General features: G+C 42.2%; 1 protein-coding gene and 1 long non-coding RNA gene across 4 annotated transcripts in view; one reads left to right on the top strand and one right to left on the bottom strand.

The window, feature by feature from the left end:
* The window catches only part of LOC311441202 (uncharacterized protein), a 320,517-nt gene extending 298,297 nt beyond the window's left edge, over positions 1-22,220 (top strand). The window contains exons 8-10 of one of the 3 annotated variants that reach the window (XM_084528985.1): positions 18,904-19,131; positions 20,200-20,250; positions 21,745-22,220. The gene's annotated coding sequence lies outside the window, so the exon portion shown is untranslated. Of the gene's footprint in view, positions 1-18,903; positions 19,132-20,199; positions 20,251-20,907; positions 20,942-21,094; positions 21,164-21,744 lie in introns of those variants that run through there. The other 2 variants (XM_084528986.1, XM_084528984.1) reach the window with 2 other exon arrangements.
* Positions 22,221-26,056: 3,836 nt separating this feature from the next.
* Positions 26,057-27,580, bottom strand: LOC311441204. The gene is made up of 2 exons (XR_014695845.1): positions 27,509-27,580; positions 26,057-27,178 (listed from the first exon to the last, which is right to left on the bottom strand). It is a non-coding gene; the product is annotated as an uncharacterized lncRNA (long non-coding RNA).
* Between the last annotated feature and the right edge of the window lie 204 nt (positions 27,581-27,784).

The following is a 27,784-nucleotide window of genomic DNA, read 5'->3' as shown; positions in this document are numbered from 1 at the left end:
ATTGTCATGGCATCAATGGAAAAATATCTCAGCAGGTTGCCTGTCTCTTAGAGTACTTCCATTTACCAGTTTTAGACCAAGTTTAATTTTGGGGTTTATACCACTTCTCAATTAGTCCCTGCAGTACTGTTCAGTGTATTGCATGTAGCTCATTACAAAAATGTCAGATTTTGGTAGATACGATGTCCTGCCCTTACTTTCAGTGCAATGGCACTGGGCTGTTAAGAAGACGGCATCCTTCTCTTGTGCTTCACACACAGAAAAGAAATAGCTGCAGACTGTTCCCACCTTTTTCAATAAATCTATTTATCTTTTCTTCCTTCCTTTTTTTTTTTTTTTTTTTTTTTTCCCCTTTTCCTGACTGGGATTAGTGAAAGTCCTAAGTGTGATGTAAAGTTTCTGTATACCTAATAAGCTTTTCTTAAAAGGCTTATTTTCAACTCTTTAGACCACAGATATTTCAGGAATTCCGTTGGCTTCACTAAGTAGTTGACCACATATTTTAGCTTACAGGTATTATTTTACCTTATCCTGTTCCCATCCTTTGTATACAAGTTTTTGTCACTGATTATGCATATCCTTGCAACATATACCTTATACATACATATATTGATACTAATGAGGGCTTCAAGATCGCATATTTATTATAATAAATTATTACTATGACCCCAAAATGCTGCTTGCTGTTGTTTTCCTTAGTCTCATGCAGCTGAAGGTGTCAACTATCATTCTGAATATGTTAATATTAAAAAAAAAAAAAAAAAAAAGGAAGGAGAAATATGTATTTTCCACAGTGATTTGGGTGGAGATTGAGAATATGAATTTTGCCTGGAATATAAATAGCCAAAATGTTTTCCATGCTTCCACCATTGCATTCTACTCATCAAATTTTGCTTTGTTACTGTGTCTCTGAAGATCTCAGTGTCTTTTCTAAAAGTCACTAAAACTACAATAGTGCTCTGAAGGATATCACAGAAAAGTATTACTCCCAGTTTGCAATAAGAGATTAAAGAATTTAAGCAGTAGTAGCTAAAGTAGGAGCTAAGCATCTTGATTTCTAGGCCCTTATTTTAATTACTAGGCAACTTGGAGTCTCCAGATCATGGTCTTGGAGCATCCTGCTACAGGTGATATTTCTACGCTTGAAGGACATGTGTTCACTACTTATGTGTACTGAGTCATTAAAATGCTGATGTGATCTTAAGTTGGTATCTCATAAAAGGCACAGAATTTGCAGTTGTATGTTTGATGTTTGTAGTGTTTGCTGTTTTCTGTAAGATGTGGTAACAGTGAAAGACAATCAATAGTGTACCTCACTCAGCAACAGAATTGGAGTCCACAAATGAGAGTAGTATATGTTCCAAAAAAGCCAGTTTTTGAGAGAGACACATCTTCCCACCTCAGTCTAACAACCATTGTCCACCTGGTAACAGTTTAGAAGAAAAATGAATGTAAGAAATCAGAGTGAGAGGAACAGAGAGGGGTAATGCCGAAGATGATTCAGGAGGGAAAAGCAACCCCTCCATAGCTTGCATTTGCCCTCGCTAGCCTTGTGAATGGTGACTAAGTCAAGGTTACATGGAGATGTTAAAAAGATGAGACGCAACACAAGAGGAAGCAGTGGCAGGATGAAAGGTTTGCTGAGATCAAATGAGAGAAATGAGGACTCTAAGGGTCAGTCCTCCCTCTTATGCTTGCAAGTTCGGGCATTGGCTGTGCAAGGAGCCACAGTTGACAAAGCAGGATCTGTTGAACGACATAGGGATGAAGGGCCTGATCCTTCACTCTTTTACACCAGCTTTGCATGCGTATTACCCCAGTGACTTCAGTGCATAAAGCTGGGAGCAAAGGAGCAGCGAGTCCTCTGAACAAACTATGTAGGAGTACTTAACCCCTACTGGGTGGGTCACAAACCCGTGATTACATTATTGCTCCCCAAGGCCTAGGAATACTTTGGGAAGATTTTAAGAGCTCAGCCTTTAACCATTTATTTAGCTTCAAAGGAAAGAAATAAAAGGTCCTATCTTTGCAAACATTTCCCAATAAAATTCAAATTCTAATGAGCGAGTTTGTGTTTGCTGCAATCCCTGTAGATTTCCAAATGTTTTTCACTATCTGAAGAAACTTGGGAAAAATCAGCAAATCTGTAATAGCAGAAAAAATCCCAGGGAATATTTGGAAGCTGTGCAAAACTCCCACAGGGATAAGGGATGTAACCAATCCTGAAAGATGATGAGGACTGTATGCAAAGCTGCATAATGATTACATACAGCCAATGTGAGATTAAATTAATGCCCTCCAGTAAATTCTTTTTCCCTCTACAGACTAAAGTAATTATGGGTACCAACCAATGCCTCTCAAAACTGTATCCACAGCTTGGACAGGGAAGATTTGGAGGTGAAATGTCACGTTGAATTTAACATGACTGTTCTGCTCAGCTCTGCACTCTGTATACATACTAAACAAGCAGCCAGTCCATTAGCAATATTCCAACCATTACAGCAGCAAAAGATGAAAGTGTACATATAAGCAGTATTATCACTAAGCAACTTCACTATTAGCTGTTTGGTTAATCATTATTTGGTTACACTGTGTAGTGCAAGATGGTACCAAAACTTTTGAGATGATGTTAATCAAAGCCAGAAGCATGAGCCAGTGCAATGATGCAACTGGACTGATTAGTCCTACCAAGAGCCTGGGCTGAGTCACAAAACATAATGCTGCACTGACATGGTCGTGTTGTTTCTGGGCTCTGAACTGGTGTCCCTGCATGCTGAGAGGAAATGGCTGTTGATGGTGCTCTGAGCAAACTGGAAGATGCTTAAGAAAGCACAGGTTTGCACTGTGTGGGCAGACCCTTTGTACCAGATTCTGTAGGGTCTTGCTCCCATCAGTCACAGTACATAAAGAATTCAGTGGTCATGAAAACTTGTGTTTATTGGGAAGGGAAGAGTAGGAATCTTATAAAACAATGATTACCTTTAAGCATATTTCTGTTTTTGTTTTGTTTTGTTTGTTTTTGTTGTTGTTGTTGTTTTGGTTTGTTTTTGGTTTTTTTTGTAAAGATACTGACGAAAACAAATTAGTTTCATGAAGGTGCTGAGGCTATTCACTGTGACTTGAAAAAGATCTAGCAAAGGTGATCTCTGCTTAAGAGAGTTTTTTTATCAAGTTTATTTTAATTAGAAATAAAATGTTCTTAAGAATAAAATTTGAAATTAAATATTGAACCTGTTATCCCCTGAGCAGAAAGTATGCACAAACACAAGCTCTAACATAGAGTGATATACTGGAAAAGAAGAAATTGTTTTAATTTATTTTCAAATGGTTTTCAGTTGAAACCACACCCTTGTGGTCCAAAAAATCTGTCTGAGAGCACCTCCAAAACAACAATGTGTGTGTGTGCAAGTGCATTAATGAATTTCTGTTCTCTGTGAAAGAAGACTGCATGTCTCAGCACTCTGAATAAGAACAGAGCATTCAACCCCTCTCCATAGCAAATTCAGCCTTCAACAAGTTAGTTCTTCCAGGGATGGCAGTGATGCAAAACTGCTTTGCAAATGTTTTTCTGGGTTTTGTTGCTAGGTGATGACTTGGAAAACTTTGCTATTCCTGCTGAGAGGTTTAAAAAAACAGCCCTCACATTAAAGAGTATAAAAAATAGGCCATCTTGCTCCGTAACTCCCATTTCCTAACTCCTGGAGTCTGCACCCTGTGTGCCTTCTCTACTCTCATGCCCCTCTCCCCCCTGCCTCCGATCTGCTTGCCAGAAACTGGAGGCCTGAAGAACCACTTCTATTACAGTGCAAGGAATGGAGACAACATTAATCTTTCGATCCCTGAGCAAACTAAGCAATTCTACAAGTGTGCATTGATTTATACTCACCATTTCTTCCTATTTCAATTTTACTGGGTTTTAATGTTATTAATCCAAACCTGAATCAATGGTTTCATCATTGATTAAATAGTTGCAGGCAGATTTTCCTATGGCAAGAAACAAGAAAGATTTGGGAACAGCCTCACTGCAGTTTTTTTGTATCCTGTATGTAGGTTGGATGCAAAAGCCCTTGAAAGCAACTCTGTCACCTGCAGAGCAGCAAGGAAGCCCCTCAGGCTGGTCTGGTGCCTGGTAGTGTGTTGGTGACTGGGGAAAAGATCTAGATGTGAAACTGTGAAATTAGGTAGAAGCTCAAACAGTAAATCCTTGGGGCATTTTCAAAGTAGTCGGATGGCGGGGGGGGAGGGGAGGGAAGTATATTTATTTGATTCATTGTTGATTTTTTATTTTATTTGTGTTTTTGTGTGTGCCTGTTGGGGCATTTTTGATATCTTATTGTCCAAGTTTCCAGAGATGTAATCTTGGATTAGCATGTGGCTAAACACTTAGAAGCAATTAGCTACTGCTGTTCTCCTAGAAAGGTATTTCTAAAATCAGGTATGAAAGCCTTGTAGTATAAACTGCATAGAGGAATAAACCTTTTTTTATTTTATTTTTATGCATTGGGTCTGAAACGAAATACACAGTGGCTAAATCTAGCCATGGTCAGAAGCTTAAAGCAGAGGAACAAACACCTGTTTCCACCAGCCAGAAAATAAGGATAACTTACATTTATAACCTCAGTTTGCAGTCTGGCTCATTTGGACCTTAATTCTGTTTTGTCAGGTTGGCCAAGAAAGAAGACCCCAAATCTCATCTCCAGAGAGGTTCTTGGCATTTGACAGCATTGGATTTATTGAAACAGTAGCATTGCTTGAGCATAACTGGCACTGTACTAGTCCACTGAAAGATATAAAGCCAAGAATTTCAGGCCCTAATCTTGCAAATCCTCACATATTCTTTTAAAATTTATTCATATGAGAAGTTCCCTTGGCTTCAGAGACACCACTTGTATTCATGACATTACACGTGTGAGAGTTGTTGAATGCTGAGGGTCTAAAAGCAGGAGAACCAACAAGCCTCAATGTCTGACTTGCATTTCCACTACTCAGTCCTAGAAGGTTTTTGGCGATTGTGGGTTTGGCTTTGCCACATGACTCATTTTGTCTCCCTGTGCAGCCTCCACAGCAGACGCATGAGTGCTAGCAGTCATTTTAGCACCACATTAGTTATGATGTGATGGCAGAAGTTATATTCTGTCACGTCTAGTAAGCAGTAAGTTGGACAAGGGGTGGGAAAGAGTAGCTTGCTTGCAGGTCCCAGGATGGGCAGTTCTTCTACAGGAGGAAGTGACATGGACATTGGCTGAAGAAGCTGTTGGATTTCTGGATGTTATTTTTTATTTTATTTTTTTTTTTAACAAACTTAAGTAAGCAAGAATGTGTGGATTAGCTCCTCTCCAGCCTTCATTACACAGAGTGGATGGCAACTCTACTTTCAAAGATTGAGATGTATTTATTCTCTAATTATGCATTCATCACCATGAGAAAAATTATTAATTGCAGCATTGTTCTTCTGTGCAGAGTACTCCAAGAGAAGGGAGATGGATACCATGAACAGTGAGGGCTTTTTCTGGTTGCTGTTGTTTAATACCTACTCATTAGAGAGCTTTACACATGATTTGTAGACCTCTTCAGCTGAGGCTACTGTTCTTCAAAGGCACCAGTCCAAAGTTAATTGTTTATTGTCAGAACAACTTAGAGTGGGTTTATTCCTTCTTGTATGTCTTCCAGTCCTTAGCTTTACTGATGTCAAGGCAGCTTCTCACCAGTGTCTGAACTCTGTTTTCCTTTCGTGACCTGTTTGCAAGCAAATGTTGTGAGTCAGTCACAGGTTTATGTGATAACACTGAATTATTCTAAAAAGGTTGCTCCAGTCTGCTTGTTAGGTACTAATGTATTTTGAGTGTGTATTTAAAATATGTGTCTGCTTAATGGTCTGGAACAGTTTGGGGAGGGTAGTGCTTATCTCTGGGTTGCAAAAATTATTCAGTAGCTTAAAAGAGAGACAGTATCAACAAACACCTTCCTCCTCAACATCATTCAATCTCCAGTGTTATAGGAAGAAACCACTCTGGGAGATGACTACCAAGAACCTGGAAAGTGAGTGTGTGTCAGCTGTGTGAGAAGGGAGAGGAGATTCTAGTCTGCTTTTAGGTATTGTTTTTTAAAAATGAGAAAAACATGTTAGCTTAGTGAAACGAAGGCAATTGGAAACAGTGCAAATACCTAGAGGAAGTAGTTCATTCACACACCAGCACCATGAAAGATGCCATACAAAGGATTGTTAGAGGTGGGTCGAGGAGGACTGTTGTGGGACAAGCACACATTTCCCAGCCTGGTGGAGGGTTTCTGGTGGGGTGAGGCAGCGCAGCAGGAGTTGCAATGCTCAGCAAAAACATCTCTGCTAGCCTGTTTTTTCAGGTGAGACCAAAGAGTTATCCAGTCTGCATCCGTGTGTCCCTGCTAATGACTTTTGAACTCATTTACTGATTTCATCTGAACTTGACAAGAACATAAAGATCTCAAGGATCAGTAAGTTCCCACAGGTTTCAAGAGGTGTCCAATTATTTCTGAGGCAAGGATCCAAACTAGAAAATCGATATAGAAAGGGGGGAGAACACATAAATGCCCAATTATCTCAAATACTTCTACTGGAACTTCATCCTCAGACACCAAAGGCAATGATAAAAGGCAAATGCATAGGAAACCAGGCTTCATTATCTTCATTAGACTGCAGAAATAATCAGAAGTGCTTGTTCAATTTTGGGTGGTTAAACAGCCATGGGAGAAGTTTGGTTACTGAAAGAGCAGTAAGATGTGGGAAATGCGTGGGGACAGTGGATACTGGCTCAAGCAGAGCTATTGCTAGACCAGACTTATTAAGAAGCCTGTGCAATGAGATGTCCAAAACCAAATGACCTCATTGCCCTCAAATAGAGACAGTTACGAAGGAAGGTGCAACTGTCCAAATAGTTGGAAATTTGGACCCTTAGAACAAAAGCGAGTCTGGATAGCTGAGATAGCAGATGAGCTAATGATTAGTTTGGCTTTCATTATGACTGGTAACTTTGTCTTAAATGCCAGGAACAATCTATGGAAACTCCCTTTTAAGATGTATCTTGGATCAAACAAATGATTTGTAGGCACTTAATTGCTGTGATCAAATTGTCCAGGGACAGATAGCATAACAGCTATATGCTGCAGGAGTTTTCCAGCAAAGAAAATATAGGAATGACTGAAACCTGTTCAGAGATTGAGCACTTTGCCATGGATTTTAGCTGTGTGAGCTCGTGTTGGTCTGCAGCAGAAACAGAACCTGACCATCTTCCAAATCTGTGTTTCTGACAACTGGCCTGTAGCAGAGAGGAGCTCCATAGCAGCATGATTGAAACAGAGAATCAAGGAAATACCAATACAGGCAGAGAGACAACAGTTTTTCCATGGTTTCCGTCAAAATGATCTGGTGCAGAGCTGTGCACATAGCTGCGGAGTAGCAAAACCATCTCAGGAAGCCTGCACTTTGGTTGAGGCAGTGATTCATCCAGTCCCTGCATCAGCCAGCACTAGTCAAGGAGTTTCATGAGTGCAGCAGAAGTAGCAAACCATGGGGAGCAAGGTGAATTAGTTCAGGCCATGATAGTTTGTGTAAGAGGCTGCTGGATCTGCTCAGGGCAGCTTGGAGCAGGAACAGAGCAGGGCCCAAAATAAAATAACATCATAAAAAACATCCCCTCAGTAAGACATCTCTCAGTGCTGCTAGGGATGGCAATAGCACAAATATTATAGTGTCTTGAAAAGGTGATGAGGTACTGCAGACAAAGCCTCCATTTCCTTTACAGGAATTAGATCATTGCTCAGGAGGTGCCACTGAAAGGGATCTTTGAGCACTGCCACTGTGACTCGAATGGAGTGTTGTTGATGATGCTTGTATTTATGGTCAGGATTCACTCTGGACCTATTTTCTTTTAGTAAATAGTTTCCTCATTCCAAAAATGAGGTTTCCATCACACCAAAGGTAATCACAGATGGGAAACAAATTTGTCAAGTCATTTTTTCAAATAGTTTCAGCAAAGGAAAGAATTGGAGTGAAATCGCTGATGCCTTTGGTGTAGGCTTTGTCACTAGGCTGGTTATTGAAGGAAGAGACCACAGATGAGATATTTCAAGGTTTATCCTTCAGCTTCTTTTTTCTTACAATTACTCAAATTACCTCTTATTTTTTTACTGTGTCAAGAAGAGAGGACTATGTTGTCTTTGTTCAGCTCTTTTTCCAAGCAGGTTTTGGTTCAGCAGCTAAACTGGGTAATGAGCTGCTTGCCCAGCCCTAGCAGGAGAGAACATGTCTCCATGCACTGGTTCCCCAGACCTGCATATATGGAGAGGGAGCTCACTGGGTAGCTGGAGCAAGCATGGTGCTCCTGTCCCACAGTGCCAGGCAGGCCCAAGCTTGTGTGCACCAATGGCATGGCCCTGTGCAGACTGGTTTGTTGGGAGAATAAGTGCAAGCCTGCCCTACCTGAGCAAGCAAAGAAGTAGGTGCTCAGGGGAACGTGTCCAAAGGAGATGGGGGTTCATATTGCCATGAGTTGTCCGATGTGCAAGAATACCTCATTTTGCTGCTGATGGAGTGGGTATACTGTCACCAAAATGGCTCCAGAGTCCCCAGGGAACTCCCTAAAGGGAGCCCCTCTTACCTTCATGATGCGTGGGTAGAATTGGCTTGATCACATTGGGAAAAATTGACGTTTAAAGGTGACCTGCATTTAGGTGATGGGGATGAATCAAAGGATTCTGGGGGCAGTTATCAACAGGTAGAAAAAGATAGTGCTTAAAAAAAAAAAGAAGAAAATAACTCCTGGTGTGGACATAATGAATGGGATCCCTGCCGTGTGACTGACAAAAAATGGGAAAAATAAAAAATAAAAAATAAAAATAAAAATATCTGGAGGGATTTATATGGTACTAAAATAGCTTTGCTTTTTACCATGACTGGTTAGGATGAGCTACGGATCATGGCACTGCCTTAGGCTCCATGGAGGTGGTGAATAAAGCTGGGGTGGAAGTGTTACCAGAGGTTGATCTGCCCACAGCTTTGAGCTGGTTCTCTCACTGTGTTGTGAACCCAAACAGTTCCCACCCACTGGTTCATACTGGCTGCACCCTCCTGTCCCCTTGTGGTACTGGGGAAACAGCTGTCTGCAGGTCCATGTTGTGAGTTGGCTGGAGCATCTGATCTTCCTGGAAAATAACGTGGTACAAAAGAATTTTTTTTCAACTGCATCAGCTCTGTGATCCACTTCCCAATGTTGTGGCAACACATCTGAAGGGGGATGGAGGCCAGAACAAGCAGCAGGGCGTGGGAATATTTGAGTTTGATATTGCTGTCAGGGGTAGGAGCCTGCCCATAAATGTCACTGCAATTTAGAGGAAGTAAGCACCAGTTTTCTTGAAGGGGCACTGTACAGAATGGTGTAGACTTTGAGATCAAGCTGAAACAACAGTGGCTTCCAGCACAAACATGCCAGTACCAAAAATGTAGTGTCTGCAAGGAAAGGGGTGCAGTGGGGGTTTGGTGGCAGTCTGGGATGCTGCAGGCAGCGCTCAACTAAAAGGTTTCAAAGAGGTTCAGAAAATAATTTGGTGACCTGTTTTTTTTCTTGTGTTCTGACTCCTGAGGTATCACATTTTCTTCCTAAACGAGAACAGTTTTTGAAATGTAATCAAAATGACTCCAGAAGTTAGGTCTTTAAACTGACATTACAGCCGTGGGAGTTGGTAACTCCAACACGTTTACCTGTAGCTACGGCCAGGATTTCGAAATTCGGTTGAGTTGAGAGGTGTTTGTGAGGCACCTAGTTTAGAAACACCTGAAGTTGGGTAGTTGTGCCTCAACACTGATTGAAAGCAGAAAGAAAAGCAAGTTTAAAACAGCAAGATTCTTTTTTTTTCTTGGGATTCCAGTGAGCAAAAAGGGAAGCGCTGTGAAGACTTTGTTGCAGACCCTCTGCTCCTGGCACCGAAGGATTATAGCCCTGCTTTTTTTTTTTTCTTTTTTTTTTTTTTTTTCTTTTACTTCACTATAAGAGAAAGGCAAGTTCACTGTAAGTTGAAAAGCAAACAACCAGGCTAGGAATTTCTATGTACAAAGCAGATGAGTGCTCCTGGCCCTTCTTGAGATACTGGGTTAGGTCTCCTTAACCACAGCTTGTTTTGTACCACGTATCACTCCACACGGGCCATTGTTGCCATGCACCTGTCTGTAATTTTGGAGGTTCATCTACCTCAGGCAAACTATATTTAAAAATTCAATGCTGATTAGAGGAAAAAAAGTTCAGGGGAAGGGATTTCCTAGTTCACAAATAAGAATGTGCAGTGGAGCACTCACTAAGTAAACAGAAAACATGGGCAGCTGAGAGAAATCAATTTAGCTGAACAAACAATGTTCCATGTAATGAACTACTAATTATCCTTTTATGCCATGTCAGTCTGAGTGATTACAGAGCTGTGCAGTTTAATTTGACGTTTGAGCATTGCCTTGCTCCATTAGCCTCATATAAAGCTACGACACGTTGAGAGGAATTAAAAAAAATAAAAAATGAGAAATAAAAGATGGTGGTGGGTTGCGGGGGAAGGGGGGTGTTTTTATCCAGAATGAAGTAAGCACCTGTAGCAGCCATATGGAAAAAAAAAAAAAAAGCTTCTTCATTTTTCCTTCTTGTAGCTTCTTAAATTCCTGGTTGTGATGAAGGGGGCAGCACTTGGGAGCCACGAAGGACCATGTCTGGTGCTCACAGAAAACTCTTTCAGTGAGCTGATAATATCCTGGGTCTCTAGACCCTACATTAAATGATCACCATGGGCTAGAATAAATAAATTACACAGATCAGACACACATACAGATCAAGGGGAAAGCAGATGGTAAACAATACAGCGTGGGAGCAAATATCTTTTCCTGAATACTCTCTTTTTACTGGCGATTTGCACACAGTAGGTAAATCAAATCCCTAGGTGCTTGGGAAATCTCGTAGTTAATCTAGTACTGAAGGGACATGTATTATAAATGCTGCTTTATTATCATACTGTTTGTCTAACTGCCTATACTGATAACAGGATTAGAGGGTATTAACATATGGAGAAAGCTAAAGACAATTTGTTGGGATATACGTTATGGCTATTAACTCCAGAGTACCAGTGCAATACCTGCAGTCTGATAGAGCTGCATAATTTGGGCTAGATTCTTGTTTCATAGAAGGTAAGTCAAGCCCAACATCACTGAAGTTCTGGGGGAAATTTCCATGGGAAAGGTGTAGATGCAGAAAGGCCAATGCCTTGTGTCTAGGTAATACAACAACACATGAAACAGCGTCACAAGGGACAAATATGACCCAAATGTCTAATAATAATATTTATGGTCTGGCATTCAATACTGATAGAGCCTCATTTAAGCACAAATTGAAAAGCAAATGTTTAAAAACTCTTTGCTGTAACTACCTGACATTTCTGATATGCACACCATTGAAATATGTGACGTGACATGCTCCAGGCTCACAGGGCACTTTTCTCAGAGTATGAACACACAGATGATATATATTTAAAGAATATAATATTCATGGGATAATATTTAAAGAAATATGTTTTTCAAAACATTGATGAAAATTTGATTTTTAATTTCAAGGACAATGAGTAGCATCTTGAAAGAGAGAAGAGAAAAGAAAAAGAAAAAAGAAAAAAGAAAAAAGAAAAAAGAAAAAAGAAAAAAGAAAAAAGAAAAAAGAAAAAAGAAAAAAGAAAAAAGAAAAAAGAAAAAGGAAGGTTTTCTTTTCTTAAAAAAAGAAAACTTCCCCAAACCGAGAACTCAAAGATCCAGTCCACTATTTGGGCTCAGATGTAACTTGTATGAAGCCAGCTCCTCAGCAGAGGCGGGCTGATTTTGGTGAGGAATTGCCCTTTTTTCAGCTAAGGACAGGGTCTGGTGTCCCCTCTCTCTCACTCGCTGTTGACACACACCCTGTTCCTTTTGGCCATTTCCTAGGCTGTCCCCCTTTTCTTTTTAAAGACGTGTGGAAGACTGCCCTGCAGAATACCCTAAAGATTATTTTTGTTGTTGTTTTTGTTTTGTTTTGTTTTTTTTTGCCCACCACAAAAGTACCACAGAGGCAGACATTTCCCTTGCCCAAAGGCTGCAGCCCCAGCACCCATCAACATGGGATGCCTGCGGCAGGGGCAAGATGCTGTTTGGATACCTGTCTGCTGCAAACATAACCATCCTTGGCCTGTTTGCTAGCTGTTTTGTGTTTTGTTTTTGTTTTTGTTTTTGTTTTTTCACACAGGACTCAGCTCCCTCCCAAGTCACACTGTTGTTTGTTTGTTTGTTTGTTTGTTCGTTTTTGGTTTTGGTGATGATCCCATTGGGCCAGGTTGAAGCTGAGCTGAATTCCGGCACTGCTGCAAGGCAGGACTGAGCTGCAGGCTCTTACCCTGGGGCTGAACTGGCCCCTCTGTTCCTTCCTAATGTGTGTTGGACACATTGGGGCCTTTCTCTGCCGTGCATTTGTAACTCTCGTTGATGCTAATGGGGGTGACATGTGTCTATCCAGTGTAGAATAGACCCCATTGACTAGAGCAGTTCCCCAGCCTTGAGCGATGCTCGTCACTTGATTAAGCCAAACTAATGAGGCACGACCGGGGCCAATGGGAATGTGTGGGACTCAGGCCTTGCAAAATCTGGTGGAAACCTGCAGCATTCACTGGGGGCTGGGTTTTGTTTTGCCAGTCAGAGCCTCAGGATGCCATGGGGAGGGTGTGCAGTAACAGGTGCTGTTGTACAAATGAACCTCGTGGAGAGGGTTTGCCATCACCAGCAGCAGCACCCCCACAGTTGCCTTCCTTCAGTGGTAATTACATGTAAGAACATTCTGTGTGCTCAGCTGTGTTTAAAGTAGTTTGATGTTGGCTTCTGCTTGTTGTCTTTCTACGCTGAATCTTGAATTTAGCCCCGTGGTTTCTCCTCAGGAGCACAGATACGGGTGCACCTTTGGCTCTTTAGCAGAGAGCCTGCAGGTGGAAAAGTCAGGCAGCGTCTTTTTCTCTGACACTGGTTTGGGAAATGGGGAAAGTGGGAAGGAACAAAGTCCCTGAATGGAGCACTTCTTGTAGCCTTGCCCCCTCTGCCAGAAGAGCCACATGAGGCACAGCGCCTCAGCTGTGTGCCTGTCCTTGCCACCAGCCACTGAGTGCATGCTGTGCTCAGCGGGGCTGGAGAAGTGGGCAGGGCTGCTGTGTCTCTGCAATGTCCAGAGACACTGTGTTAGTGGCAGGGCACAAGCCAGAAGGCCAGGGCAAGGGTACAAAGGCATATCTAGATCTTCAGAGAAAACAGCTTTAAAAAAAAAAAAAATCTATTTTAGGACTTGCTGTTTTGGAGAGCCTGATGGAGAAGTTGCCTGTACTTTCCCCTGTACTTTACCTGCTGGTACGTTCCAGGTCAGAGGAGGTTTGCATTTTTGTCATATTGCAATACTTGCCTTTATGTAAGTGCTGCTAAGAATAAAATTAGCAGTGGGAGAAAAACATCAGTTTGATGTCTAAATTTGGAAAACTTGATGAATAAATCTATTAACTTCGTTGTGAGGAGAGGAAAGAATAGCAACCCTTTGTTTAAAGGAAAAATAAATATAAAATAAGAGCTGATGGCCCCTTCTGTTTTTCTGAGATTTTTTTTTTAAAGTTCTCTTGTCCCTTTTGACAGTAGAAATATTATTTTGCTCTGATCCATGGGACTCTGGTGTAAGAAGACATGGTCAGTTGGACCTGAGAGGCACCATCAAGATAAACAAATGCCTTCGGATTTGCAAAGGAAAGGAGCAAAGGAGGAAGGAGGGTTTGTCCTCTTGTGTAGGTGTCCTTGCAGAAAGCAAGGCTCCTGGCAGGTGTTCAGCACCACCATTGTCTTTGCTGGCATTGTCACAGCGAGCAGCATCCTGTCCCAGGACACTGATAATTGCAGATGTGGAATTCTTCAGGCTTTGCCCAGAGCTGCTGTAGAGGACACAGCCATCTATCTGCACTTCGCAAGGCAGGTGCCTCCTTCTGCCTGTCCCAATATTTAGCACGAGGCAGGCAACAGCCCCTGTCACAGCCCATAGTGTTTCAAGACAAGCACAATTTTCCTTTGCCCAGCATCTGTAGCAGCTGCACCCACTGCTTTTCTTCTAAAGTATATCCAGAAAAGGTCACTTTACCTTTATAGGTACATTAAAGATTATTTATTGAGCAAGTGAGGTTGAAAGCAAACGGTTAGAAATGGAAGATATATTGCTGAAGTATTAAAGTATAGTCCTGGTCTAGCTTAAAAGATGGATGACTTCAGATGAGTCATCTCAGCTGTTTTTATCTTGGGGTCCCTTATTTTTGTTCCAGCTGTCAGAGCTGCAAGTTCAGCTCTCAAGTTATGTGGAAGTGCTGCCTTCAATCTCCTTTTTTCCTCTCATCCCTACTCCACTCTTTAAATCTTTCTGGACTAAGATGCTGGCATAAGATTGTGAATGTCCTGTTTAGTTCTCCTTACCAAGTGGCAGTCTTGGGTACTTAATGACTATTTTACTTTCCTGTTTAATACTAAATTGGCTGGGCATGGGGGAGAGGCAGTGCATAAACCAGGCAAATACTGTTTATGTTCTTTCTGTAGCTGCTCTTTGGACACCTACGGGTCATTAATTCCTTTGTTCCTAGCGAACCTGCCAGCTGGTGGCTCTCCTGCCCAGTTTGAGCTGATCTCTTCATGTGGGCTGCTGACCTGTTCCCACTGAGCCCCACTACAGGATGTGCTCAGGAGAGATCAGGACCTTGGGACATTACTAGCTTTCTGCTGAGACTGTAACTGATGGAAGTGATACAACCACGATACAGAGGAACAGGAGTTCCATCTTTCCTCCCACATTACCTTCCACATATTGTTTGTATTAAATGAAAGAGTAATATTGTTTCTTTGGTGGCTCTTCTTGTGTACCTACGGTGAAGCACATGCTTAAGTACTTTGCTGGAGTTAAGTCACAGGGTCTTGCTGCCCAAAGTGTTATTTCCCTTGGGAGCGGCGATGCATTGGGCCAAAGACAGCAGGTCTTTGCCCAGCAGGTGGATGCCACTGCTGAAGAGGGGCTAAGAGCTAAGCTGTGACTATAGATCCATCACGCAGAAGCCCGAAGTGTTACTGCAGCCTCCAAGAAACAGCCTCTAATGACAGAAAGCAAATCAGCATCATCTTGTGACGCTGTTGTTCCTGTAGGTTATAAATTTTAAAAAAAGACAGGCTGAGGAATGGAGCATGGAAATCCCTGCTGATCAGGAGCAAGACTATTTTTCTCCTTTAAGAACATTTGCTCAGCTTTTTGGTTTCCAGTGTTTTCAGTTGCCATATCAACCTGAGAAATTTGCCTGGCAATTGACAGTATATTTTTCAACAGAAGATTTAAAAATTTAGTTGCATCAGCTCCAGTATCTCATTGCTGGGATTTCATTTTATCTTATTTTGCTTTATTCTTAGTACTTGTTTTCCAAGACACATCAGCAGATGGACAAGGATACCCACACTACCTCTGACCAGGCACATCTCAGGTTCAGGAATCTGCGTGTAGAAGCTAGGTGCCAGGTCAAAATGTGGCAAAAGCAGGGATAAAGCCTGTGGGTCACATCCTTCTCAGGGAACAGGCTGGGAAAGGCCACAAGAGTTGGCAGAATCACTTTGGCTTAAGTTAAGTGGCAATTTCAGGTTTTATGTTGCTCTGAGGGTGCGGCACAGTGGAGGGGAGGGAGGTTCCTCTTGGCTTTGCCATTAAACAGTGAGTTGTTTTTTGGAGTACGTCTCCCCTCATCTCCCTCCCAGCACCATCAGGGTGGGGAGCCTGCACCTGTGCCAATGGTAGTCTGTGACCTCTGTGTCCTGCTGTCCATCCATCCATGTCCTCTCTCCATCCCACCCCTGACTGTTCATGGGTCACTGGTGTAAATGAGGAGTGAATCTGTCCAGTGCAGATGAACCTGCGGGGACTTTTCAATGGTGAATATACTGTTTGGCTTGTTGTGGGATTTTTTTTCTTTAAAAGGAATGAGAATGGAAAACAAGAAAGTCAAAAAGCCCTGAATCTTTATCTTTTCTAAGTGGAGACACCGCCACAGCAGGACATAATGGCTTGCTGTGGTGGTGGTTTGCCTGAGAGCCTGGAGATTTATGTAATGAGAAACACAATTCCTGCAAAGAACATTGTTAAACCTTTTCAAAATTTCAGCTATAAGCCATTTTATTGCTAATAATATGGCTAGATTCTCCTTTTGAAGAATCTGGGAATGTTTGACAAGAGGGGAAAATGGAGAGGACTTGAGGCACCATAATCTGTATTTTCCATTTACCTTGCTTGAAGCTTGAACAACACATGTGCCACAAATGATTTGTTTATTCCTAAGCGCCCCCAAGGAGCCCAGTCTCTATTCTCAGGCATATAATGGCTATTCAAATGAAAGCTTTAATAGATTGTTGCAGATCTGATATCAATGCAGTGAGAGAAAGAGATATGCAAATATTCAAAATTAAACAAACTAGCTCCTGCCCTTTGCCTTTGGAGGTGCAGTCTCAAATCTGGATCGTGTCACCAATGCAACGAGTCTGTTAGACTCAGCTCTCTGGGGAGCTAGATCCTTTTTCTCTTTTTTCCAGCTTGTCTCACAAAACTGTCACATTGTTTGAAATATTTGCTGTCTGTAATACTCAAGACTGAGGAAAACCCCAACCAGGGCTGAAACACATGATGTATTCTGAGTTGGGACTGTTGGTGGGAGAAGCTCCTGCTGTGCTGGTTTACTCTGTGTCTTCTTAGACGAGGGCCTCCAACTTCAATGCCTTCCTTGGGCATTTCCCCACACTTGACAAACAATTCAGGAAGAGTGACAGTTGCTTTCCGTGAATAGAGGTGTAGTTGTTTGGAGGATACAGCCTAAACAAAATTTGGTTTTGTCCACACTGGAAAACAAAACAGGGGCTCCACTGTTCTTGACATAGCCCCCATTCGTCTTCCTCTTCTCACGATCTGTGCAAGAGCTGGGCCCAAAAACCACTTCAGAAATGTAAAAACGTCATCCACCTAGCCATTGAACCCATGCCAGCAGCTACTGTGTGCTCTGAACAGCAGGTAAAAATAATAATTTTACATCAAAAATACCATAAAAGTTTCCAGTGTCTTCTAGGCTCTTGTAAAACTGCTATTATCTTGTCCAACCCCCAGGGCTTTTCATATAATTATCAATTATGCTTTGTGGATTTTAAAAAAGGCAGCGTCTCAAACACAGGCCAGGCTAGGGATTGCCCAAGCAGCAGTGGTACTTTGGTGTGCCTGTCTGGCAAGAGGGCCTTGCTCACCCCACCACAGATGTGGGCTCCTGGCTCAGGGACAGCAATCCCCAGAGCATCACTGAGCCTCTCTTGTCCTCCTGTTTCCTGTGCTCTGATCACAGGAGCTTTGACACAAGGCTTGCCTCTTGCTCCATCAGTGCTGCTGGTGAACTGAAGGTTCCTGGTAATAATGAGCAGGATTTGGGATTTGTAAATTCCTAGAGATTCCCCATTTGGCGTAGGGCCATCCTGCTTAATAACCTCAAACCTGTGGGCAATGGCTTGCTGTTCTCTACTTGTGCACTATTAGAATTAATCCATGAATCTCCAGACATCTAGAAAACACAGACTACAGTATGAGCAATTAGAAAAGAGAGCCCAGTGCCTTCTCAGGAGGAGGCAGGAGGAACTTTGCTTTGGTTAAGTCTGTGGACAGTCTGCTGGCTGCAATAGGGACCAGCATACGTCAGAGGTGATGTGGGAAGCTGGGTTTGCACTCTTGATATATTGCTTCATTAATGTGAGCCAAGGCTGGGTGCCTTGGGTTTTGGGGCTGCAAGATCTAATGACAGCAGCTGGGGAAGAGGCCTTCAGGAAATAAAGTCTCAGCTTTAATTTAGCTAGCCATTTATTTCAGAACCAAGGAGGTAAATGACTGATAGCCCAAATGATAGAGATCTTTGCATGCAGATATGAGAAATATCATACAGAAATGTTCCTCAAAACCATTTAATGACAGTAGTTGGAGCCATAGCCAAATATCTGAATGTGGCTAGACGGTTGGTTTCTACTTGGAATTAAAGGTGATCTCTGAAAAAACTTGGCTGTGTTTAAACATGAACTGGGCTGTAAGCTTCTTATGGGCTGTGGCTACAAAAAAAAAAAAAAAAAAAAAAAAAAAAAAAAAAAAAAAAGGCTGACTCACAGTAGGAGAGTATTGGGTTGGTACATCCCTGTGAAACCCTCCCTGGTCTCTGAACGTGCCCAGCATCTTGCTTGAGATCCCAAGCACCCAGCACTCCCTTATAGTTCTCCTCGCAGTGTGGGAGGTAAATATTTCTGAAAGACTGGCTTAAGGGCTTTAGATGAGAGGTGTTTCTTTTGGCCTGTCAGTAGCAGAGAAGAAAGAAAATGGACTTCTCCGAAGTTTTTCCAAAATGCGTGCCTGATTCAGGCGCGCCCAGTTTCCTCAGAAGTGTGAGTTCCTGATCCCAACAGATATTAAATTAGATTTCCCTAATACCATTGCCAACCCCATCGTTTCTGCATAGAGTCCTCCCTGAGCAGCACATGGAAGCAGATTTGTATAAGAATTTTCCAATTAAACATTTTTCTAATTTGAAAATATTAATTAAAAACTAATACATCTTGAGGGAAACTCTTGGTTTTGGCATATCTCATTTTCAGTTTAAACCATCTTGACTTAGTCAGCATTTTATAATGAAAGATATTCTTTTTCAAATAAAAGCATGTGATTCTATAGGAAAAAATATACTAAGGAAAATTAATATTTAAACATGAAATAATTCAGAAATGCTTCATTAAGATCCAAGAAGGCTCTAATCAATTTTTGTTTCTTTCAGATTACTGGTTTCAGAAATTGAGATTACCATTTCTGGTCCTATTTAAGACTGAGGGAGAAATGAGAAATTCTGAAATCTTTTCAAGACTGGAAAACAGCTTTCTACAAGTTCCCCTCAAATGAGATTGCAGAAATTCTTCTTTCTCCTACCCTGGCTCTGTTACCACGCAATTCTCTTCATGCTTGTCTCCAAGACCAAATCTGAGCCAGCCTGAGATTTGTGCTAACGGTGAGTGCCTGCCTTTTTTTTTTTTCTTTAAATAAAACAATTTCCTAAGGCATTGAAGTGGGCCTGATAAAAAGCGGCTTTTAAAATTCATTTTAGTAAATAGTTTGAAACCAGACCATAAAGCCTCATAACTGTAGGTTTGCCCTTAATTGTACCTCACTGACAGCCCATTTTCCTTCTCCTTTGCAACCACTCTCCTTTTTCTTTAATAGCAAAACATATTGTATGCTACTTTTGAAAGATTTGTGGGTTTTCACACAAATTGAGCAAGATCTGCAGGTAAACAGTGTCACCTAGTGGATGGATGTCATCAACTTTTCCAAACTGTGGAAGAAGTTTGTCTGCGTGCTTTTTCCATTTTTTTCCCAGAATTTCAAAATATATAAAATTTCAAATTGGCAAAGGCCCTGTACTGAGAATTGGGATTGTTCCCAAAACACTGCAAAACTAAATACGCATAATGTGGTGGGCAGCAGCAGGCTGGTATATATAGGTGATGTGCACGGGCATGGATCCCGTCACGTTGGTGGATACAAAAGGCAAGAACAGATTCTCCAGCTCAGTGCCTGAATAGTGAAAGGTTAAGGCAGAACAACGTGAATTTCTTATTTCATGGATATGTGAAGGTGTAGTGAGTTCCACAGTAGTCTCCTGCACCCTTAGCTGCCTGTCTCCAAGCACAGAAAACAAGAGAACATCAGTAGGTGGCTTTGTTGTATAATCAGACAAGGTTCCTCAGCAGTGAAAATAAAAACTCACGAAGTGCTTGGGATGAGAGATTTGGAAGGGAGCATCTCAGTTCTTGGGGGGAAAGTATATGCTCCATGGAAAAATTTCATCCTGGGAAGGAAGGATGATAACTACAGGGATGTGATGGTAGATATCTATGAGAAATGCTACCTAAAAGAAGCAGGAAATATGATAAGGCTAGAAGAGCCTTCTTGAATAGGAAGTAACTGTTTGGAAATTCAGGGCGTGATAGTCTCAGTCAAGGGTAAAATACCCTGGAAGGATATGCTGCTACAAACTGGAGACTGGATATTCTGACGCCCACTTTACATTACTTAGGTTTATGCTTTCCAATTAGTTTGCTATGAGGATCCCTCATCTGGAGTCAAGGTGAGTGCAGGGTGGGTAGAAAGAGAAGGGTTTGTGATGCCCTTTCTCTACCCCATCCTTCCACTTCTGTAAAGCTTTCACTGCAGTTTGTGAGCAGATTCCGGGAGCAAGGTTGTCTTAACTGTATAGTCACAACTGCATTTGGCTTTTCTGAAAATCCCTTGAGTGCCCCTGCTTCTTTCCTTACTCCTTATTATAGCTGCTGCCCCTATAGTTCCTCTTGCTGGGGCAGCAAGGGCATAGCAGTGAGGGGCAGGGGAGGCAGCGAGGACCCTGTCAGTGGGAGCAGGGAGCTCGTAAGCTCTGGGCTGTTTGGACAGGATGTTTTTTGAGAGGCTCTCTGCTGCTGTCACCCAGAGCAGGCAGCTGTAGTCCAACATTTATACCCAGGTCTTACATTGACATGGATTTGGTTAAAGCAATTAGCCAGAACACTTTGAAGAATGTATAAGACATGTTAGAATTGTAGTCAAAATGATAACTATCTAATTTTCATAGCTGAGGAAATCTGAACTCTAGCACTTAATTACCTTCCAAATAAAAAGAAAAAATATTGATTGATTTTTATGGCAGGTTGTTCTGCTAAGTTTGTATTTGGCCTGTTTTCTTCATTTTTGTCAAGTATGAAATGAATATTCTGTCATTCTTCTCCAAAAGGGTGAAAGCGATTACTGTGAAAAGGCCAGGGAGCTCTGTATGCAGGCAAGCTCAAATATGCTGCAAGTTGGGACACTTTCTCACCTGAGTATACATTCTGTTTCCAAAACAAACACTGGCATAACTGTATTTACTCTGTTAGATGCAGTCTCCCTTCAAACTATTTCAGTTTTCCTTTTTGTACTAGTCTTCTTGGACCAGTTCCCACTGACTGAATCAGTGGAAGGCACCATCCTCTAATGGTCTTCGCTGTGGACATTGGCTGGTATGGGCATATCCCTTTGATTATTCTGTGCCTCAGTTTACTTCTCTGTCAATATAAGCTCTACACTCACTTTCCACTATGCTTTTATTCTGGGGATATCTGGGCTCTTTTCTTAGCTATCCTCCCTCAGATAGTCAAATAATTACTAAATCAGATATTTTTCATTTTCCCTTCTCAAAGAGAAAGCAATACTAATTCTTTTGCTCATTAAAGTGTAAATGGAGAGGAAGCCTGTTGAGTTCAGTAATACTATGAAACGTAAAAGCAGCATGTGAGGTCAGTCTTCCAACATGAATTACTAGTGCAAACAAAAGTGAGCAAAAAAGCCTGAATGGATCAAAAATCCCACTCCTGGGAATAGGTGAAGAAAAGAAGAAATAGAAATAGCACCTGGAAAATGTTGCTCTCATCAAAAGAGACCTCCTCCCCTGTAAATATCCCCTAACTCTAGTATTAATCAAATAGAAAATCACTTATTCTATGGAATCCTCTTTTACTTTGTGAAAATGCTCATAGTAAAACCTGGCCTTTATTTTTAACAATAATCAAAAAAGAAACTCTTGTTCCACCAGGAAATCATAGTTCCTTCAGCCAAGAACATCTAGTTTGAAGTCTGAGAAGGGCTGGCATAGCTCTGTAACAACGTGTAAGGACAGCCCAAACATCTTCACATTCCCAGCCCAGATCTCTGCCACGACCAGGCCCGTTGGATGCTCCTGCTTGGCCTCTGGCTGCGCTTGCTGCCGGATCTGTGTGTGATGATGGTATCATGCCGAGCCCAGGGTGGCCTGCCAGTTTCCCCGGGGACACAGGTACTGTGTAAAGAGGGGGTTTGGTGGGCAGCCTGCCTAACTCTGAGAGGGAAACTGCTGCCTACCATATACCCTTCCCTCTGCAACAGCGACACACATGAGCACTCCTAAGCCCCCTTTGGCATATGCGTATGTAAACAGGTCCAAATGGCAGAGATGACAACTGTGCGGAAAAACAATGCTGCCAAAAAGGAAAATTGCATCACTCAGGTAGCTGAGAGACCTCTGGCAGCAAAGAAAGGTTGTAAGAGTATGATCATGTTAACATCCATCCCCCTGGCTGTCTGGGTGAATGATAAAGGTTGTAAACTTGCATCTTCTGCCTGAATATTGAAAATGTGGCAGCTACTGCTGTAATAAGAGATAATATTTTATTCTTTTAAAAGGTCAGCACAAGGGAAAAGTGAAACACAAGACTTACAAGCTATCTGCATCCCATCCTTCATGGTGGCTTCAGCCCCTAAGTAGTCACATTCCTGGGCACTGGGGAAATGCAAGAGCTAATCATTTCCTCTAACTCAAAAGCGAAACAGCAGAACAGAAAACAAACCAAAAAACATGTTTCTGAGTTTCCCTGTTTCAATCTGCTTCTCAGCATGTGTGAAGCTTTTTTCATCAGAATCGTCATTTCTCATGATGATTCAGCTTAGAGCATTGAGTTGCATGATTCTGGAGGACTTCAAAAAATTTGAAGTCCTAGAAGTAGTCTGGAAGGAACTACAAAAGACGCCATGTTTCTTGGGCTTTCTTTGCTGCCCATTCAGATTTTCCAGCAGTGCTATGAGATAAACTTTTTATCTCTACATCACCTCTACTATCATCTACATCACGTCCAGCTCCACAGCAGCTCATACCTTCAATGGGATGATATCTGGTAAAGAGCTGAAGGAATGCTTTCACTTCAGATTTACTCCCTGCCCTCTGACTCTCCCCCTTCTGAAGAGGTAGCTCAGAGTTTCTGTACCAGCTCACCAGGGAAATGAAGGTCTCCATCAGGACTGGTCATTTTACTGTGTCCAGCCATCCCACTCTCTTTTCCAAGATGCTCCAGTCCACGCTGATTCACAGCCCAGCTGCCAGAATTGATTCTGCTTTCTCACCCTTCCCCAGGAGATGTTTCAGCCTCCACAACTCAACTCCCAGCTGGGTTTCACCATGTTTGTGTCTCACCCTGGCAAAAGCTTGCCATGCTCCTTTCACAGGGGCTGCAGAGATGACCATGGGTGTCTGCTTGTATCATTTATGCTCCTTCATTATTACAACGTAGGAGAGGGGAATGGCCAGAAGGTCATTCAATGGCACCTCCGGAACGTAGATCTCAGGATGCTCCCAGATGAAACAGCCATGTGAAAACCCACCACTGCTGCTGACTTTACTGGTTTAAGGCTGTCTGGGTGTAGACACTAATCTGCCCTCCTGTTTCCAGAGGCAAGCTACCAGTGTAGCACATTAATAAGGCAACCAGGGGGAGGTGACACCTCTTCTGTACGTGTGGGACTTCAGTCTCCAATGGTTTCATTCCAGCACCTTTCCCCACTGCAAACATGGTGAAAATTCTTGTTCATGTTCTAAAGTCAGCATTAAATGGGATATTTTAAGCTGAGAATATTTTCCCAGTTCTTGGAAAGGGTTAGACACAGCCCGGAGCTGGGCAAAGTGTGTGTTTGCCATCAAACTAGGCAGCTGTGTTCATCTCGTCTTGGATTTCTTTATATGAGACGGGCTGGTTTATAAAAGGAAATGCTGAGGCCACACAGGTTGTCAAGTCTCTAGTCTAACCAGGTGTAATGACTGAGGTTTTTCAAGCAAGCTGCAGTTAAGGGAAAAAATAACAGATCATGGGTCAAATCCATCCCTGATGCACCTCTACTGTCTTCAGTGAGTTACCCCTGGGTGAATCTGGCCCCACGTTCCTCATGAAGTAGAGCAAGATCCCTTCTGCAGCATAATCAATTGGAAAAGGGAAAAGGAGGGGGGGGGGGGAAGCTTCCTTCTAACCCACATTAAAAATAATCACTTTTTGTTGTACAATGGGGCAGAGAAAACCAGTTCTACTAGACACCAGAGTACAATTTCCTCAGCATGTCACGGGGGAAAAAAAAAAAAAAAAGGCATAACTGAGGGGTCTCTTTCATCTCTGCTCAGTTCTAAACAACACAAGGAAGAGGGGAAAGCATAAATATATGTATCTATATAGACATATATTTGTGCTTCTTGGATTGATTATATCACCAGTGTGGGATCTGGAGGTCCATAGGAGAAATTTTGCACAAATAGAGTGATTTAGAAATGAGGATTATATTCCTTCTGTTGATTAGACCTGTTGTTTAAAAATAGTAAAATAAATCTGTTATAAATGCCCGCTAGAGTTTTCACTGCTGTGTGGTGTTTTCTGTTTCAGCTTTTTCTTCCCTTTTGGCAGGTCTGTTGTGTACGTGAGCTCTACGGGAATGCAGAAAAGCCACCTGAGGGAGAAAATTGCTAATCACTAAAAATTACTAATCATTCTTTCACACTAAACAAATCCCACTGAGAGGTTTTTAGTTACACAAAGGTGGATTTTTTTTTCTTTCCCCTTTTCCCTTTTTCCTCCAGCTAATGATACAGAGGTGCAAAACGGAGGATATCACATCCTACTATGCATTAGCTGCGGCATTTTCACATGATAAGATCTAGGTCTGAGTCCAAAATAAAAGCACAATAGCCTGAAAATCTTCTAATGCACGGTGCTAGCACTTTGCAACCAAAACGACAGGAAAGGGAATTCAGACAGTCACAGAATCACCTTTCCAAGGTTATTTGTATTCTAGTAGTGGTGAGGTCCCCTTGCTGAGACCATGACCCCTGTGCAGTTGCCCCCCTAGAAGAGTTTACAACCTAAACAGATGAGGCAGAAGGTTGGATGAAAAAGACATAATTTGATCTGCAATTCTTACAGGTCACTCGGGGAGTAAGTGCTTGTCTCAAGGTTACATTTAGACATCTGTAGAACTAGATGCTAAACCTACTTCTTCTGAGTCCCTGTGTCCTAACCAGAGGAGTCTTCTCCCTCCCAGCTCCCCTCTCCTAACACCACTCCCTTTGTCTTAAAAAGACTTTTGCTGGAGCATCATTCCCAGAAATACGAAGCTGTTCTTGAGTTAATCCCAGCATGGTTCAGGTTGACAGGGACGTGAGGTTGGAGGTCATCTTGTCCAAGCAAGACCACCCTTGCTCTGCAGAAGCAAGGCCACCTAGAGCCAGTTGCCCACAACCATGTCCAGATAATCTTCCCATTATACTTCAACAAATCCATTCCCCCTAAAAGTGCTCTTTTGCCTTTGCTAATTATGCTCAGAACATTTTACCAGCTGAAGTTTCTCTGGGGTTGGCATGAGAAAGTGGGCAGCAGCAGGTGCGTGCCATGTGAAAAGTTTGGGTACTTCCTCTACAGGGGCATCCTGCTCCCACAGTCCTCATGTGAGGTGTCTGGCCAAGTGAACTACATAAAAATTGTTGACAGCTGACAGCAGTGCTTTCTGGGGACTTTCCAGAGGTGTATGCATTCCTGGATACCCATCTGAAACTGTGGGGCAGAGAATTCACCATAAAAGAAAAAAATGAGTGGCATTCCTGTCTATATTTAATTATGGAATTAATATATATTAATTTATATATATATATATGTATGTACCTTTGCTTGCTTACCTCCACTTCAGACCTCGCAGCACAATTAAGCACCTTCTGCTGCTGAGAAAATGGCATGTTTTGTTTTCATTCCTTCAGCCTCTTTGGAAAATGCCGCAAGCTTTGGATTTTCCATCAGGCATGGGGTGGCCAGGATTTCCCCGGGCTCAGCCGCTACACCACAGCCCCGCAGGTGTGATCCCCCGGCAATGCAGCATTCCTGTTTCTCACTTGAGCAGAAAGAAAACTCAGGCAACAAAATCACCTTGTTTTCAGTCCATCATCAACAAGTTCATTCTGCCATGCTCCACCACTTCAGAGGGCCTGTTTAATTAATTTTGACACATTTCTTGCAGTTTGATTCTTTGGATCAAATTTAGGGCTTCTGTAAGTCAGCTGATCCCAGGTTCATACTACTTGAAAGAGATTTTTTTTCCACCCCTGTTCCCTTTGTGTTTTTTTTGTTGATGTTTCATTTTTTCCCATGTCTTTGAACACAGTAGACATCATCAAAACTAAACAGAGGTGCAATATGTTTTCTGTCATTGCTGTAAACTGGTCTGAAGCTCACCTTTTTGTGTCAGCTCTGACTATTCAGGTTGCAAATCATGAGACCCTCTCTAGAGCATTTTTTACTGCACTCATAAAGAAATAATGCAAAACTAAGAACTGTTCCTAAAGAAAGGATATCACGAAGCACGAGTGATGTCTGGTTACAGGTCTGCTCCTAATCTCTTCCCTGGTCAGAACAAAGTAGGACAGTGCTCTTAAAATACATCTATTTTATAACCAGATCCAGACTAGCTGCTGCTTTGCTGCAGTGATGAGCAGTTTTATTTAAATGCTGTGGCTGACTTTAGGATTAATACTGCATGGGAAGCACCTGTGAGGAGCCAACACTGCTCAGCTCCATGGCCATCCTGGGAGTGCAGCCCCCGTGGGGACCATGCGAGTGGGCACTGCCACTTGCTGTTCCTGCAGATTTACTTGGTTTATGGCTTCTCAATCACTAAATATGTTGCTTGAAATATTTTTCTTTAGAGAAAGCATGCTGGTATTTTCTGAAGCAGAACATGGCATTACTTAAATTTCATGTTTTCACATAATATTTTTGAGCTCACCTATTTCACTGAATTCCACCCAAAATAATAGTTTCAGTACCTCAAAAACACCATTTGTTGGTCAGTTTTAGCCTTCCTCAGAAAGACTTATTTTTGCTTTGCTCCTTTCCCCTGGGGTCAAGGTGGGTTCCAGTGGAGCCTCCATGGAGCATCCTTGGCATGAGAGGCCAGTGATGGCAACAAGCTTTCTCCACCACAAAGCAGAAGAGAGGTGATCCTCCTCCCTGCGCTGAAGGATGAAACACCTTGGGTGTTTCAGCCCAAAAAGGGAGATCTCCATTGGTGTCTTCTGCCACGTGTTGACCTCTGCATCCCTCAGTGCTACTGAGATCTTCTGTGCACCCCACAGGCCAGAGGGAGATTGGTGGTGTGGCCGGAGAGATAAATCCCCTTCAGAGGAGCAGCATCTTTTGTTACAACATGAGTGATAAAATGAATTGTTCAGCTGTTAAAGTACTTTTATACCATGATAACTGCAGCCACCCAAGGGTTTGTAAGCCAGAGCTACACAACATAACAAGAAAACCCAGCTATATTTAAGCTGGCATTGGACCACCACATGCACTAATCTCACACAGTTTCAAGGGTGAAAAGTCAACAGCTATTTGCCAGGAATCTTTATAAACGCTGCTGACATCCTTGCACTAAGAGTACATTGGGTCAATATACAAATTTAGGTATCTCTAAATAAAACATACGTTCATGTGGCTTTTGGGTCAAACTTAAAGGGCATTTACCTCTGATAGGCACCAGCTGTTATTTTCCTGCAGACTTCTGGGACTGCAGAAGCACAGACAGCCAGAAAGTCTGAATTTAAGAGGAGGAGGATTAAAGAAGATCCACAACAGTAAATAAGTGCTGCAAAGATGCCATTTTGTGGTGAAGTCATGCCACTACCATTACCAACTAGCCATAGCATAGGTACTGGCATCAGAAGGAGACCACAACATTGCCATCAGGTGGGTTAGTAGTAATTATAAGGTACTTGTTCAGTCTAAGGAAAATACGCTGCA

This window comes from Aythya ferina (assembly GCF_964211825.1).
Source record: "Aythya ferina genome assembly, chromosome: 9".
NCBI classification, from domain to species: Eukaryota; Metazoa; Chordata; class Aves; order Anseriformes; family Anatidae; genus Aythya; species Aythya ferina.
Note: the sequence above shows the minus strand (reverse complement) of the source record. Positions and strands in the feature narration are given on the sequence as shown.